General features: G+C 43.7%; 1 long non-coding RNA gene across 2 annotated transcripts in view; it reads right to left on the bottom strand.

Moving 5' to 3' along the window:
- Positions 1-5,081: 5,081 nt before the first annotated feature.
- LOC142051439 (uncharacterized) overlaps positions 5,082-15,440 on the bottom strand; it is a 115,817-nt gene continuing 105,458 nt past the window's right edge. The window contains exon 3 of one of the 2 annotated variants that reach the window (XR_012658475.1): positions 5,082-5,202. This is a non-coding gene — a long non-coding RNA (uncharacterized LOC142051439). The remainder of the gene's footprint in view (positions 5,203-15,440) is intronic. The other variant, XR_012658474.1, reaches the window with a different exon arrangement.

Raw genomic sequence — 15,440 nt, 5'->3', positions numbered from 1 at the left:
AAATGTGGCCTTGAGCCTTGAAAGTAAAGGGGCTTGGATCCCTGGAAGTGAGGGTTTGGCTGCTTAAAATGAGGCCTTGAGCCTTAAACAAGGGGTTTGGACTCAAATGCACGGTTTACAATGAAAGAATGACGGTTTGAGCTTTAATATAGTGGATTTGATGCTAAAAGGGAGGGTTTGGGGCCTTAAAAGGAGGCACTGAGCATTAAATGTGAGGCTTTGGACCCTGAAATTGAGGCTGTGGGGGTTAAAACTGAGGCTTTGAACCTAAAAGACAGGTTTGGTCCCTAAAAGTGAAGCTGTGGCACCTAAAACTGAGGCTTTGAACCTAAAAGACCGGTTTGGACCTTGAAAGTGAGGCTGTGGGACCTAAAACGGAGGCTTTGCTGGTGAAAACAGGGCTTTGGAGAGTAAAAATGAGGTTTTGGCACCTGAAAGTGAGGGTTTGGAAGCTAAAAGTGAGGGTTTGGGACCTTAAAAGGAGGCATTGAGCATTAAAAGAGGGGTTTGGACCCTGAAAGTGAGGCTTTGGGTGGTAAAACTGAGGCTGTGAGCTTTAAAGCTGGGGTTTGAACCCTAAAAGTGAGGGCCTGGGACCTTAAGAATGAGGGCTTGACCCTAAAAAAGACAGGTTTGGACCTGAAAAGTGAGGGTTTGGCACCTAAAAATGAGGCTTTATTTCTTAATAGAGGTGTTTGGACCCTGAAAGTGAGGGTTTGGCACCCACCTAAAAATGAGGCTTTTAGCCTTAAAACAGGGGTTGGAACCCCCAAAATGAGGGTTTGGCTGTTAAAAATAAGACTTTGAGCCTTAAAGGTGAGGGTTTGGGATCTAAAACTTAGGCTGTGAACCTAAAAGAGGGGTTTGGATGCTAAAAGTGAAACTTTGGAACGTATACTGAGGCTTTGAACCTAAAACACAGGTTTGGATGTGAAAGTGAGGGTTTGGCTCTTAAAAATAAGGCTTTGAGCCTTAAACAAGGGGTTTGGACTCAAATGCACGGTTTAGAATGAAAAAATGACAGTTTGAGCATTAATAGAGTGGATTTGATACTAAAAGGAAGGGTTTGGGGCCTTAAAAGGAGGCACTGAGCATTAAAAGTGAGGCTTTGGACCCTGAAAGTGAGGCTGTGGGGCCAATAAACTGAGGCTTTGAACCTAAAAGACAGGTTTGGAGCCTGAAAGTGAGGCTGTGGGACCTAAAACGGAGGCTTTGCTGGTGAAAACAGGGCTTTGGACAGTAAAAATGAGGTTTTGGCACTTCAAAGTGAGCTTTTGGATGCTACAAGTGAGGCTTTGGGACCTTAAAAGGAGGCATTGAGCATTAAAAGAGGGGTTTGGACCCTGAAAGTGAGGCTTTGGGTGGTAAAACTGAGGCTGTGAGCTTTAAAGCTGGGGTTTGAACCCTAAAAGTGAGGGCCTGGGACCTAAGAATGAGGGTTTGACCCTAAAAAAGGCAGGTTTGGACCTGAAAAGTGAGGGTTTGGCACCTAAAAATGAGGCTTTATTCCTTAATAGAGGTGTTTGGACCCCGAAAGTGAGGGTTTGGCACCTAAAAATGAGGCTTTTAGCCTTAAAACAGGGGTTTGGAATCCCAAAAAAGAAGGTTTGGCTGTTAAAAATAAGACTTTGAGCCTTAAAGGTGAGGGTTTGGGATCTAAAACTTAGGCTTTGAACCTAAAAGACAGGTTTGGACACTGAAAGTGAGGGTTTGGGAGTTAAAAATGAGGCTTTCAGCCTTAAGGAAGATCTTTGGACTCTAAAACACACGGTTTGGAAAGGAGAAATGACAGTGTGAGCATTAATAGACTGGATTCGATGCTAAAAGGGAGGGTTTGGGACCTTAAAAGGAGGCACAGAGCATTAAAAGTGAGGGTTTGAACCCTGAAAGTGAGGGTTTGGGACCTCAATGTGAGGCTTTGAACCTGAAGGATAGCTCTGGAACCTAACAGTGAGGGATTGGGACCTCTAAATGAGGCACTGAGTGTTAAAAGAGGGGTTTGGATGCTCAAAGTGAGGTTTTGGCTGTTAAAAATGAGGCTTTGATCTTTAAAACAGGGATTTGGACCCTAAAAGTGAAGATTACTGTCCTAACTATTAAGGCTGTGATGTTAAAATTGAGGTTTGGGTACTTTAAATTAATTCCTTTCCACACAAAGCCTCATTTTTATATGCCAAACCTTGACTCTTAGGGTCCAAATCCCTCCTTTTTAGGGACAAAACCTCAATTTTAAAAGCAAAAGCCTCACTTTTGTTGTCCAAACCCCTCTTTTAATGCTCAAAGCCTTATAGTCAGGACTGCAAACCGCGCTTTTAAGGACCAAACACCTGTTTTGAAGCTCAAAGCCTCACTTTTAACAGCCAAACCCTCACTTCTAGGAACCAAAGCCCTCACTTAACAGTCAAAGCCTCATTTGTAACACCCAAAGACTCACTTTCAGCGTCCAAACCCCTCTTTTAGCGCTCAGTGCCTCAGTTTTAGTTCCCAAACCGTCACTTTTAGCATCGACTCCCTTCCTTTAATGCTCAAACCATAATTTTTCCTTTCCAAAGCCTCACGTTTTAGAGTCCAAAACCATCATTTAAGGCTCAAAGCCCATTTTTTAACAACCAAACCCTCACTTTCAGGGTCCAAAACCCTCTTTTAACTCTCAAAGCCTCATTTAGAGGTCCCAAACCCTCACTGTTAGGGTCCAAACCTGTCTTTTTTACTGTCAAAGCCTCATTTATATGTTGCAAAGCCTCAAGTTTAGAGTCTAAATCCATCCTTTAGGGCTCAAAGCATTATTTTTGGGTCCCAAACCCTCCCTTTCAGGCTCCAAACTTGCTTTTTTTAGCATCAAAGCCTCATTTTTATATCCCAAACCCTCACTTTTAGGATCCAAACCCCTCCTTTTTAGGGACAATCCCTCATTTCTTAGGTCCCAAAGAATCACTTTAAAGCACCCAAACCCTCACTTTAACATCACAGCCTTAATAGTTAGGACAGTAAACCTCACTTTTAGGGTCCAAATCCCTGTTTTAAAGATCAAAGCCTCATTTTTAACAGCCAAAACCTCACTTTGAGCATCCAAACCCCTCATTTAACACTCAGTGCCTCATTTAGAGGTCCCAAACCCTCACTGTTGTGGTCCAGACCTTGCTTTTTTACTGTCAAAGACTCTTCTATTTGTTGCAAAGCCTCATATTGATGATCTAAATCCATCCTTTAGGGCTCAAGGCATTATATTTAGGTCCCCAATCCTCCCTTTTCGCCTCCAAACTTGCCTTTTCTAGCGTCAAAGCCTCAGTTTTAAGTTCCAAACCTTTTCTTTCAGGGTCCAAACCCCACTTTTAAGGCACAAACCCTGATTTTTAGGTCCCAAACACTCACTTTGAGGCTCAAACCTATCTTTTCCAACAAAGCCTCATTTTTATATGCCAAACCTTGACTCTTAGGGTCCAAATCCCTCCTTTTTAGGGACAAAACCTCAATTTTAAAAGCAAAAGCCTCACTTTTGTTGTCCAAACCCCTCTTTTAATGCTCAAAGCCTTATAGTCAGGACCACAAACCTCGCTTTTAGGGACCAAACACCTGTTTTGAAACTCAAAGCCTCACTTTTAACAGCCAAACCCTCACTTTTAGGACCCAAAGCCCTCTTCTAACACCCAAAGCCTCGTTTTTAACACCCAAAGCCACACTCCCAGTGTCCAAACCTTTCTTTAAATGCTCAGTGCTTCACTTTTAGGTCCCAAACGCTCACTTTTAGCATTCAAATCCGGTCATTTACTACTCAATCCATCATTTTTTTGCTCCAAACTCTGATTTTCAGGGTTCAAACCCCTCTTTTAAGGCTAAAAGCCTCATTTAGAAGTCCCAACACTTCACTTTTAGGGTCTAAACCCCTCATTTTAAGGGACAAACCCCAATTTTTAGGTCCCAAACCCTCACTTTTAGCATCGAATCTGGTCTTCTAATGCTCAAACTGTCATTTTTTTGTTCCATACTGTGCGTTTTAGAGTCCAAACCCCTTTATTAAGGCTCAAAGCCTCATTTTTAACAGCCAAACCCTCACTGCTAGGAACCAAAACCCTCATTTAACAGTCAAAGCCTCATTTGTAACACCCAAAGACTCACTTTCAGCGTCCAAACCCCTTTTTTAACACTCATTGCCTCCGTTTTAGGTCCCAAATGCTCACATATTTTGCTCCAAACCGTGAGTTCCAGGGTTCAAACCCTTCTTTTAAGGCTAAAAGCCTCAGTTTTGGCTCCCAAACCCTGAGTTTCAGGGTTCAAACCCCTCTTTTAAGGCTAAAATCCTCAGCTTTAGGTTCCAAACCTTCACTTTCAGGGTACAAACCCACATTTTTAGGTCGCAAACCCTCCTTTTAAAGCACCGAAAACCTCACTTGTAACAGCAAAGCCTTAGAGTTAGGACCGCAAACCTCACTTTCAGGGTACAAATCCCTCTTTTAAAGCTCAAAGCCTTAGTTTTAGCAGCCAAAGCAGCACTTTCAGAGGTCAAATCCCTCCTTTAACTCTCAACGCCTCAGTTTTATGTTCCAAACCTTCACTTTCAAGGTGCAAACACACTTTTCAGGCACAAAGCCTCATTCAGAGGTCCCAAAGCCTCACTGTTAGGGACCAAACCCCTCCTTTTCATGGACTAAATCTCATTTTTAAATTCCAAACCCTCCCTTTCGTTGTCCAAACCCCTCTTTTAACGCTCAAAGCCTCATTTCCAGGTCCCAAAGACTCACTTTAAAGCACCCAAACTCTTCTTTTAACATCAAAGCCTTATAGTTAGGACTGCAAACCTCACTTTTAGGGTCCAAACCCCTCTTTTAACGCTCAAAGCCTCATTTGTAACAGCCAAACCCTCACTTTCAGGGTTCAAATCCCTCTTTTAACACTCAAAGCCTCAGTTTTCAGTTCCAAACCTTCACTTTCACGGTACAAACCCCTCTTTTAAGGCACAAAGCCACAGAGCAACTGCTTGATATGGGAGAGGAGGAAACCTTGGGGCTCAGGGGTTGGGTTATTTTTGCCCACCTCTGCGGGGAAAAAACAATGTGTAAAGAAAAGGATACCTTGCGATGCTCACTCCTCTGTGCTCCTGTGGTGTGACACGTTGCTGTTGATGTAAATCTCCCTGTTGTCGCTGTGGTGCATTTTGCAAGGAGGCCAAAGGGCCGCCTGTATTCTACTTACGGGCTGTTCCGTCTGCACGAGAAAGGTGAAAATATCCTTGCCGATGTCCCGCCGCCTCCTGCAGCAAAGACCCTGACCTCCTGAGTACGAGGCGGAGGGCGGCTGCTGCAAACACCACGTGGCATCGGGGGTGCTGGGGGACGCCGACCCCCCCTGCAAGACCCCAAGGGGAACCAGGGCGGGGTGTCGCAGTCCTCCCCACCTGGCTGCCCTTGGACACTTCCGAGGAGAGCTCTCCGGAGACTGCAGAGGAGACTTCTGAGGTCAGTCCTGTGGACAGTCCCCAGAAGGAGGCCCTGCAGGCCCCTCCGGACAGTCCCCCGCTCAGCCCCCTGCAGCTCCCACGGCTGAGTCCCTTGCCCAGCTCCCCGGCTGCACCCCCAGCGTCACCAGCCCCACACGGCCCAGCTGGCGGAGGAGCGCTGTCCTTCTGTACGTACCTGTAACTCTGGCTTCACGCTTCCCGGGTACGGGGTCGGTGGTGGGAGAGCTGCCGGCATCATGGCAGAGCTCCCCCCGCCCACGGGAGCCTCCAGCAGCTCATAGCGACAGGGCAACCCCCGGAGGCGGCGCTGGGCGCTGGGGTTAACGGGAGCCCTCCGCTCAGGGCCCAGCCCTGCTCCCAGGGAGCACGGCGGGGGTCTGGCAGCCACACCTTGTGTAAAATGTGTTCATCTGATTCGTGTCAATATGGAACTGTTTGTGCTTGTGTAACCGAGGGCCGTTCAATTGACTTGCTAACTGTCTTAATGATTGGAATGTTGATTGGCGATTTGCTGCTAACAGTGGAAGCATCCTGATACAAAGGAGGGTGCCAAGATGGGGAAGGCCACAAATCAGCCAGTGGTGATAACAGGGAACTTCTTGGCTCAGAAGGCACTGAAGCATGGAAACTGGGGGAAGGGTAATTCCGGCAGGGGGAGATTGCGACCACCGACCCAATTCAGGACCAAAAAGACCTGCCCCCCCCAACCTGTAAAGAACATGCGTGCTAATCTACATGGCAAGCGTGGCTAATTTAACTACGGCTGACCAACGGCAAGTGGGATGCTTATCACTGACCAGTGAGTGTAAACTTAGGCGTGTTTTTACTAATTGTTATTAATTAAGTAACTGAATATAAACCCTGTAGTATTGTATGACGGTATGCACGTTAGGTGGAAGGATCCCCCGTGCATCCAGCGCTGCTTGCTTGCCTCTATTCAATAAATTGTAAACTTTAATTGAAATTCCGTTTAAGGCTAAATTAATTATAACAATTGGGGGCTGGTCTGGGAGGTCTTGGTTCCTGAATTCTGACTTGATCTAGGAGTGGCGCCCCACCATTTGGTGGCTCCTGGTCAGGTTGGGTCAGGGCTAACGCCATTCTGAACCCGAATAGGGACAAGCATAGAATTTAATTTTTATAAGCTCCCTTGCCGGCTGCAGTAGTTTGTTTTGCCCGTAATTCTGCGCGCGAAGATCCAAACGAAGACGACGGAGTCGTAAGTATTTAGGCTGTATACCGTTTGGTTGGGTGGGATTCGGTTGCCTGTGTATGTAAGAGTGTGACTGAGACGGAACCTAGTTCTGAAGTGATTGTGGAGGTCTTCTAACCGCGGTTCCAATCTCCCACGAGGGACTTGGCCGGTGAAGGACCGAAGTGATTCCTATAGGATTCGTGGGTGGGTGATAGGTCCTAAACCCCCTGCAAGACTCTTACCGGTAACCAAGGGCTGTAGGAATTGCCATAGTAAAATTCCTAGATGGGTCAGACAAATTCGAGGACCCAGGACCAGAAGAAAGGGAGCAAATTACCAGACATACCATCAGAAAGTCCATTAGGAATAATGATTAGAAATTGGAATAAAAGGGGCCCCAGAAAAGGAAAAAGTAAATTAAAATTGGTTCAATATTGTATGGCTGAATGGCCGAAGGAACCTTTAAGACCACTTGTCTTTTGGCCTGTTTTTTGGATCTTTTGAAGACTGGATTTGCCAGGCCTTGAATATATATGTTAATTCAAAGGAACCTTTTAGTCAGGAGGAAAGTGATTATGCAGAATTGTGGATCAGGACTTCACGTCCTTTTCCAGCCTCAATACTTACATTAAAGAAAAGAGATGAAAACTTTGAGGAAGAAGGAGATAAAAATGAAAAAGAAAGGGAAAAAGACGATAAATGGGAACCACTGGATAACCTGCCGCCCCCATATCCTAATAATCTACCTCTGGTAGTGGCTTCCCCTCCAGTGGCCGTAGTACCTCCACCAGTCCCACCATTATCCCTGCCTCCCCCACCAACAGCACCGGAATTAGATCAACCGCCGGCTGCATGTACGAGAAGTAGGACTGCTATATCTGAGAGGGCTTCTCTATATCCCTTACGAGAGGTACCCCTCGGAGGCAATCAGGGAGGCATCGGGTTTGTGGCAGTCCCATTAAATACCACAGATGTAAGGAACTTTAAGAAAGAAATGGGGACCCTATTGGATGATCCCCTCGGAGTAGCTGAAAAACTAGATCAATTCCTAGGCCCCAATACTTATACCTGGGAAGAAATACAGTCCATTTTAGGAATCTTATTTACTGCTGAAGAAAGGGGAATGATTAGACAAGCTGGAATAAGGATTTGGGAAAGACAGAATCAGGTAGGACCCCCGGGAGATCAGAAATGGCCAAATGTGGATCCCCACTGGGATCATCAACAACCCCACGGAAGACAGAATATGAGGGATTTGAGAGCATTAATCATACAGGGAATAAGGGAAGCAGTTCTCCAAGGGCAAAACATTAAAGCATTTAATGAACAACAAGGGAAAGACGAATCTCCAACAGAATGGTTGGAGAGGTTGAGGAAAAGCTTACAAATGTATTCTGGAATTGATCCAAATACAGTGGCTGGGACCGCACTCCTTAGAACACAATTCGTAGCCAAATCTTGGGGGGATATAAGAAGGAAATTAGAAAAACTGGAAGACTGGCAAGAAAGAGGATTAGAGGAGTTACTTAGAGAAGCCCAGAAAGTCTATGTTAGGAGGGACGAAGAAAAGCAGAAAGCAAAAGCAAAAATTTTTGTAGCAGCAGTAAGATTCTCTTACTGCATCTGGAGAGAAAGGAGAAAAAAGAATAGAGCAGACACCCCGGGGACAACCTTACCGAGAGAGATTCACAACTCCCGTCTGTTACTACTGTAACAAGAGGGGACGTGTTCAGAAGAACTGCTGTAAACGGGAACAAGATGAGAGAATGTTTAAAGAATAGGGGTGTCAGGGGCTATATCTTCTGGGGACTTCAACACCAACAGAGCCCTTGACAAAATTATTAATTGGTCCCCATAAAGAGGAAGTTTTATTTTTAGTAGATACAGGAGCCGAAAAATCAACCAAAAACTTCCAAAAGGAATAGAAAAAGGGAAGAGCTATATGTCTGTAGTTGGGGCAAAAGGAGAACCTTTTAAAGTACCTATTTTGAAAGACATAGAAGTAGAGACAGAAAAGAAAATTTGCCTTAATGAGTTACTTTTGCTCCCTGAAGCAGAGTACAATTTATTAGGAAGGATTTTGATTTTGAAGTTAAATTTGAACATTCAGAGTAAAGGGGATAAATTGCAGATTAAATTATACACTTTAACACAAAAAGACAAAGAAGCTATTAACCCCTCAGTGTGGTATAAAGAAGGGGAAACTGGAAAAATAGAAATGGACCCCATAAGTGTTTATCGCCCAATTAGAATCAAGCAATATCCTATACCCAGGGAGGGCCGAAAAGGATTAAAACCTGTAGTTGGCTGTAAATCAGTGAACGATCACCAAGTTCCCTGTGGTGGCAAATCCTTACACTTTACTGAGTCATATTTCTCCTAGATATGCTTGGTATAGTGTAATAGATTTGAAGGATGCTTTTTGGGCCTGCCATCTGGATGAGGAGTCCAGAGATTATTTTGCCTTTGAGTGGGAGGACCCCGAAACAGGACGAAAACAACAATTAAGATGGACTGTACTACCACAGGGGTTTACAGAGTCACCAAATCTATTTGGACAAACTTTAGAGAAAATCTTACAAGATTTTACATTACCCAAGGAGGTAAAATTATTACAATATGTGGATGATTTATTAGTAGCAGGAGAAACTGAAGAGGGGACCCGAGAGGCCACCATTAAATTGTTAAATTTTCTGGGGGAGAAGGGATTGAAGGTGTCCCAATCAAAGCTACAGTTTGTAGAACAGGAAGTAAAATACTTAGGACATTGGTTGAGTAAAGGAAGGAAGAAGCTAGATCCTGATAGGATATCTGGGATTCTATCCCTGAGACCCCCACAAACTAAAAAGGAAATTCAACAAATATTGGGATTATTAGGATACTGTAGACCATGGCTTGAAAATTATACTGAAAAGATAAAATTCCTATATGAGAAATTAATAACCAACTCAAGTGGTTTATAGAAGATGACCAGAGATTTGAGGAAATAAAAAGGCATTAATACAAGCACCTGTATTGAGCCTCCCAGATTTAGAAAAACCTTTCTATCTTTTTGTAAATACATCAAACCAGACAGCACATGGAGTTCTTACTCAAGACTGGGCAGGAATCAAAAAACCTGTAGGGTATTGCTCTAAGTTACTTGATCCAGTAAGCAGAGGATGGCCTGCGTGCCTCCAAGCTCTGGTTGCTACAGCCTTATTAATAGAGGAAGTTCAGAAAATCACGTTTAGTGCTCCTTTAAAGGTGTATACCCCACACAATGTCAGAAATGTTTTACAGCAGAAGGCAGAAAAATGGTTAACAGACAGCCGGATCCTAAAGTATGAAGCAATACTAATAGACTCCCCTGACTTAGAATTGAGGGTGACTTCTGCCCAGAATCCAGCACAATTTTTGTTTGGAGAGCCATCAGAGGAGGAACTACATCATAATTGTTTAGAGGTAATTGAGGCCCAGACTAAAGTGAGGCCAGATTTAAGGGATACTGAGTTGGAAGATGGGGAGGTGCTGTTTATAGATGGTTCCTCCCGAGTGGTGGAAGGGAAAAGAAAATCAGGATATGCAATAATTAGTGAGGACCTAGAACTTGTAGAGTCAGGACCTCTGAGTCCATCATGGTCAGCTCAAGCTTGTGAGCTGTATGCCCTCTGTAGGGCCCTGGAATTATTAACAGGCAAAAGAGAGACTAAGAAAGAGGTTTAATTAATACTCAAGGGAGAAATCTAATACATCAAGAATTAATAGTAAAAATTTTAAAAGCATTAAGAGAACCAAAGGAAATAGCAGTGGTACATGTGAGAGGACACCAAAAGGGATTAGATTACCGAACTCGAGGGAATAATTTAGCGGATAAAGAGGCCCAGGAAGCAGCCCTGAGGACTCAAGTCGCTAAAGTTAATGTAGTACAAGCACAGGAGGACATCAGCAAAAAAACACAGGAGGAGAAAGAGAAGAAGTTTGCCCCTGAAGAAAAGATAAAATTGGAAAAATTAGGGGCTAAGTTAGAACAAGGAAAATGGACATTGCCCGACCGGCGAGAAATGCTGCTGAAAGCCTATGCCAGACAAATATTTGGAGCGTTTGCATGCACAAACACATTGGGGTACAAAGGCATTAAGTGATCATTTCCTTAAACAATTTGGCTGTATTGGGATTTTTGAAATAGCAAAGCAGATTACACAAGGATGCTTAACTTGTCAAAAGGTAAATAAAAAAAGTGTTTCGACAAGTGGCAATAGGAGGGAGAAAAACAGCTTACAGACCTTTCGAGAAAGTACAAATAGATTTTACTGAACTGCCTAAAGTAGGGAGAAACGGCTGTGAGAACTGCTGAAAAAGGGTGGACACATGTGTTGCGAGTGAAAGGTCCAGTGAAGGAGTGGAGAGTCACATCTGAACCCGGAGAAACTAAGCTAACCATCAGAAGAACCTGAAGAGGCCATCATCAAAGAACATAAGCTAAGTTGCTGTGGGAATTTTATTGTGACTACTCCTGTAGAATTTGTAAACTGAGAAGCTCCTAAATGAATACCCATTAGGGAAGACAATTTGTCAATAACAAGGAAATATTGGTTCCTGGGAATAGCAATAGGCTATCCATGGTATACACTGGATTTTTTTTGAGACATAGCATACGAATTGGAAAAAGCCAATCCTTAAATACTCAGGAAAGGACACCCTTTAAGATTAAGGAAGAGGGCAAGACCGGATAGGGAACTGGTGCTATGGTTTGAAAAGGCCTGCCAAGGGCTGCAACCCCTTTGGGCCGCGACCGCCAATCACTATGGCCCTTACCGGACCTCTTCTAGTCCTACTTGGGGTGAGTTCCTTAACCCTGGCTATGACAAACAACTGCAGTCAATGTGTAATATGACTGTAAAGGCCAGGAAATAGGAAACTGCATTATGCTTTATGCAGAGAAGGTAACAGGACCGTATGCTATGATCCAAAAGAACTCACAAATTCGGAAGTAGGAAGACTAATTGGCAGCATAGACTGTTCATGAAATATAAACAGGAGTAAAATATGAAATTCCCACAGTTGCTAAAAATCTATTTGTAACCAATTGTTATGTTTGTGGTGGAACAAACCAAGGTGAAAAGAAATTAAGAAAATCGCATACGTCCCAGTTCAAACTTGGAATGGAATCAATCTAGGAGAATTAGGGGGGAACTTTATGGACAGTCTCTATTGGCGATATGTGGAGGACTGTTAATAATTCCATGTTTAATACCCTGTTTTACTAGACTAATACACTTGGTTATACAAGGAATGCAGAAAACTGCAACAAAAGAAGCCAATTCCGCAAGTATTGACTCGATTGGAAACAAAAACATGAATCAATGTCATAAAAAAAAAAAAGATGAGGGATTGTAAAATGTGTTCATCTGATTCGTGTCAATATGGAACTGTTTGTGCTTGTGTAACCGAGAGCCGTTCAACTGACTTGCTAACTGTCTTAATGATTGGAATGTTGATTGGCGATTTGCTGCTAACAGTGGAAGCATCCTGATACAAAGGAGAGTGCCAAGATGGGGAAGGCCACAAATCAGCCAGTGGTGATAACAGGGAACTTCTTGGCTCAGAAGGCACTGAAGCATGGAAACTGGGGGAAAGGTAATTCCAGCAGGGGGAGAATGGAACCACCGACCCAATTCAGGACCAAAAAGACTTGCCCCCCCCAACCTGTAAAGAGCATGCGGGCTAACCTACATGGCAAGCGTGGCTAATTTAACTACGGCTGACCAACGGCAAGTGGGATGCTTATCACTGACCAGTGAGTGTAAATTTAGGCGTGTTTTTACTAATTGTTATTAATTAAGTAACTGAATATAAACCCTGTAGTATTGTATGACGGTATGCACGTTAGGTGGAAGGAGCTCCCGTGCATCCAGCGCTGCTTGCTTGCCTCTATTCAATAAATTGTAAACTTTAATTGAAATTCCGTTTAAGGCTAAATTAATTATAACAATTTGAACCCTGAAAGTGAGGGTTTGGCTGTTAAAAATGAGGCTTTGAGCTTTAAAAGAGGGGTCTGGACAATAAAATGGAGGCTTTTGAACTTAAAAATGAGGGGTTGTCCCTAAAAAGGAAGGGTTTGGGTCCTAAAAGTGAGGGTTTGGGACCAAAAAATGATGCTTTGAGCCCTAAACGATGATTTAGACCCTAAATGTGAGGCTTTGCAAGATATAAATGAGGTTTTGACAGTAAAAAAGACAAGTCTGGACCTAACAGTGAGGGTTTGGGACATCTAAATGAGTCTTTTAGATTTAAAAGAGGGGTTTGCACTCTAAAACTCATGGTTTGCAACAAAAAATCTATAGTTTGAGCAATAATATAGTCGATTTGATGCTAAAAGTGATGGTTGGTTTGGCACCTAAAAATGAAGCACTGAGCGCTAAAAGAGGGGTTTTGATGCTGAAATGGAGGCTTTAGCTGTGTTAAGAGGGCTTTGGGTCCTAAAAGTGAGGGTTTGACCTTTAAAACAGGGGTTTGGACCCTAAAAGTGAGGTTTATGGTCCTAACTATAAGGATTTAAGCATTAAAAGAGGGGTTTGGACAACAAAAGGGAGGCTTAGGCTGTTAAAAATGAGGGTTTGTCCCTAAAAAGGAGGGATCTGGACCCTAAAAGTGAAGGTTTGGGTTATAAAAATCAGGCTTTGTGTGGAAAAGATAGGTTTGGAGCTTAAAAGTGAGGGTTTGGGACTCCTAAATGAGGCTTTGTGCCTTAAAAGTGGGGTTTGGACCCACAAGACAGGGTTTGGCTGTTAAAAAAGGAGGCTTTGTGCCTTAAATGAGGGGTTTCGACCTTGAAAGTGAGGGTTTGGGACTGAAAAAATGAGGCTTTGAGTGTTGAAAGATGGGCTTGGCACATAAAACCTTCCCTTCTAGCATCGAATCCTGTCTATTAATGCTCAAATCATGATTTTTTCCTTCCAAACGGTACGTTTGAATACGGTACGGTACAAACCCCCTTGTTTAAGGCTCAAAGCCTCATTTTTATGTGCCAGACCCTCACATTCAGGTTTCAAACCCCCCCTTTTAACATTCAAAGCCTCATTTCTAAGTGGCAAAGTTTCACTTTTAGCACCCAAACCTGAGCTCACTTTTAGGAGCCAAGACCTCATTTTTTATGTCCAAAGCCCTATTTCCACCGGCAAAGCCTCATTTTTAGATCCCAAACCCTCATGTTCAGGGTCCAAACCCCTCTTTTTATGCTCAAAGCCTCATTTTTACCACCCAAAGCCTCACTTTCAGTGTCTAAACCCGTTTTAAACCTTGCAGCCTCTGCTTATGGGGTCCCACAGCCTCTGCTTCTGGGGTCCTGCCGCCCCTCATTTTTTGAGTTCCAAACCCCTCTTTTAAGGCTCAAAGCCTCCTCTTAAGGTCCCAGACCCTCACTCTCAGGGTGCAAACATGTCATTTTTACTCTCAAAGCCTCTTTTATATCTTGCAAAGCCTCACGTTTAGCTGCCAAACCCGTCTTTTAAGGCTCAAAGCCTCAGTTTTCTTTTCTAAACCGCCACTTTCAGGGTCCAAACTGCTCTATTAAGCATTAAAACCTCACTTTTAGGTATCAAAACCTCATTTGTAATGTCCAAAGCCCTATTTTCAACTGCAAACCCTCACTTGTAGATCCCAAACCCTCACTTTGAGGGTTGAAACACCTCTTTTAAGGCCCAAAGCCTTATTTTAGGTCCCAAAGCCTCATTTTTTTGGTTCCAAACCCCTGTTTTAAGGCTCAAAGCTTCATTTTTAACTCCCAAACCCTCACATTGACGGTCCAAACCTGTCTTTTGGGTTCAAAGCCTCATTTTTATCACTCGAAGCCTCACTTTCATGGTCCAAACCCCTCTTTTAATGCCCAATGCCTACTTTTAAAGTCCCAAAGCCTCACTTGTAGCATCCAAAGCCTCACTTCTAGGTGCCAAAACCTCATTTTTTAGATCCAAAGCTCTATTTTCACCCTCAAAGCCTCATTTTTGTATCCCAAAGCCTCACTATCACGGTCCAAACCTGTCTTCTAGGTTCAAAGCCTCAGTTTTAGGTCCCAAACCCACACTTCCAGGGTCCAAACCTGTCTTTTAGGTTCAAAGCCTCAGTTTTAGGTCCCAAACCCTCACTTTCAGGGTCCAAACCTGTCTTTTAAGGCTCAAAGCCTTATTTTAAGTCCCAAACCCTCATTTTTGGTGTTCCAAATCCCTGTTTTAAGTCTAAAAGCCTCCTTTTCATATCCCAAACCCTCACTTTCAGGGTCCAAACCCCTCTAGTAAGGAATAAAGCCTCATTTTTAGGTGCCAAACCCTCACTTTTCAGGTCCAAACCTGTCTTTTTTAGGGTCAAACCCTCATTCTTAGGTCCCAAGCCCTCACTTTTAGGGTCCAAACCCCAGTTTTAAAGCTCACAGCCTCAGTTTTACCACCCAAAGCCACACTCCGAGCACCCAAACCCCTCTTTTAACGCTCAATGCCTCCTTTAAAGGCCCAAAGCCTCACTTGTAGCATCCAAAAGCTCACTTTGAAGTGCCAAAACCTCATTTTTACTGTCCAAAGCCCTGTTTTCACCTGCAAAGCCTCAGTTTTAGGTCCCAAAGCCTCACTTGCAGGGTCCAAACCCCTCTTAATACTCAGTGGCCTCCTTTTTAGGTCCCAAAGCCTCCCATTTAGCATCAAATCTGCTCTATTAATGCTCAAACCGTGCGTTTCAGTCCAAACCCCTTGATTAATCCTCAAAGTCTCATTTTTAACAGCCAAGAGGGGCCCAAACCCCTTTTTTAATGCTCAGTGC

The sequence above is a fragment of the Phalacrocorax aristotelis genome, unplaced genomic scaffold (assembly GCF_949628215.1).
Source record: "Phalacrocorax aristotelis unplaced genomic scaffold, bGulAri2.1 scaffold_34, whole genome shotgun sequence".
Taxonomy (NCBI): Eukaryota; Metazoa; Chordata; class Aves; order Suliformes; family Phalacrocoracidae; genus Phalacrocorax; species Phalacrocorax aristotelis.
The sequence above is the reverse complement of the archived record's forward strand: the minus strand, read 5'-3'. Positions and strand labels throughout refer to the sequence as shown.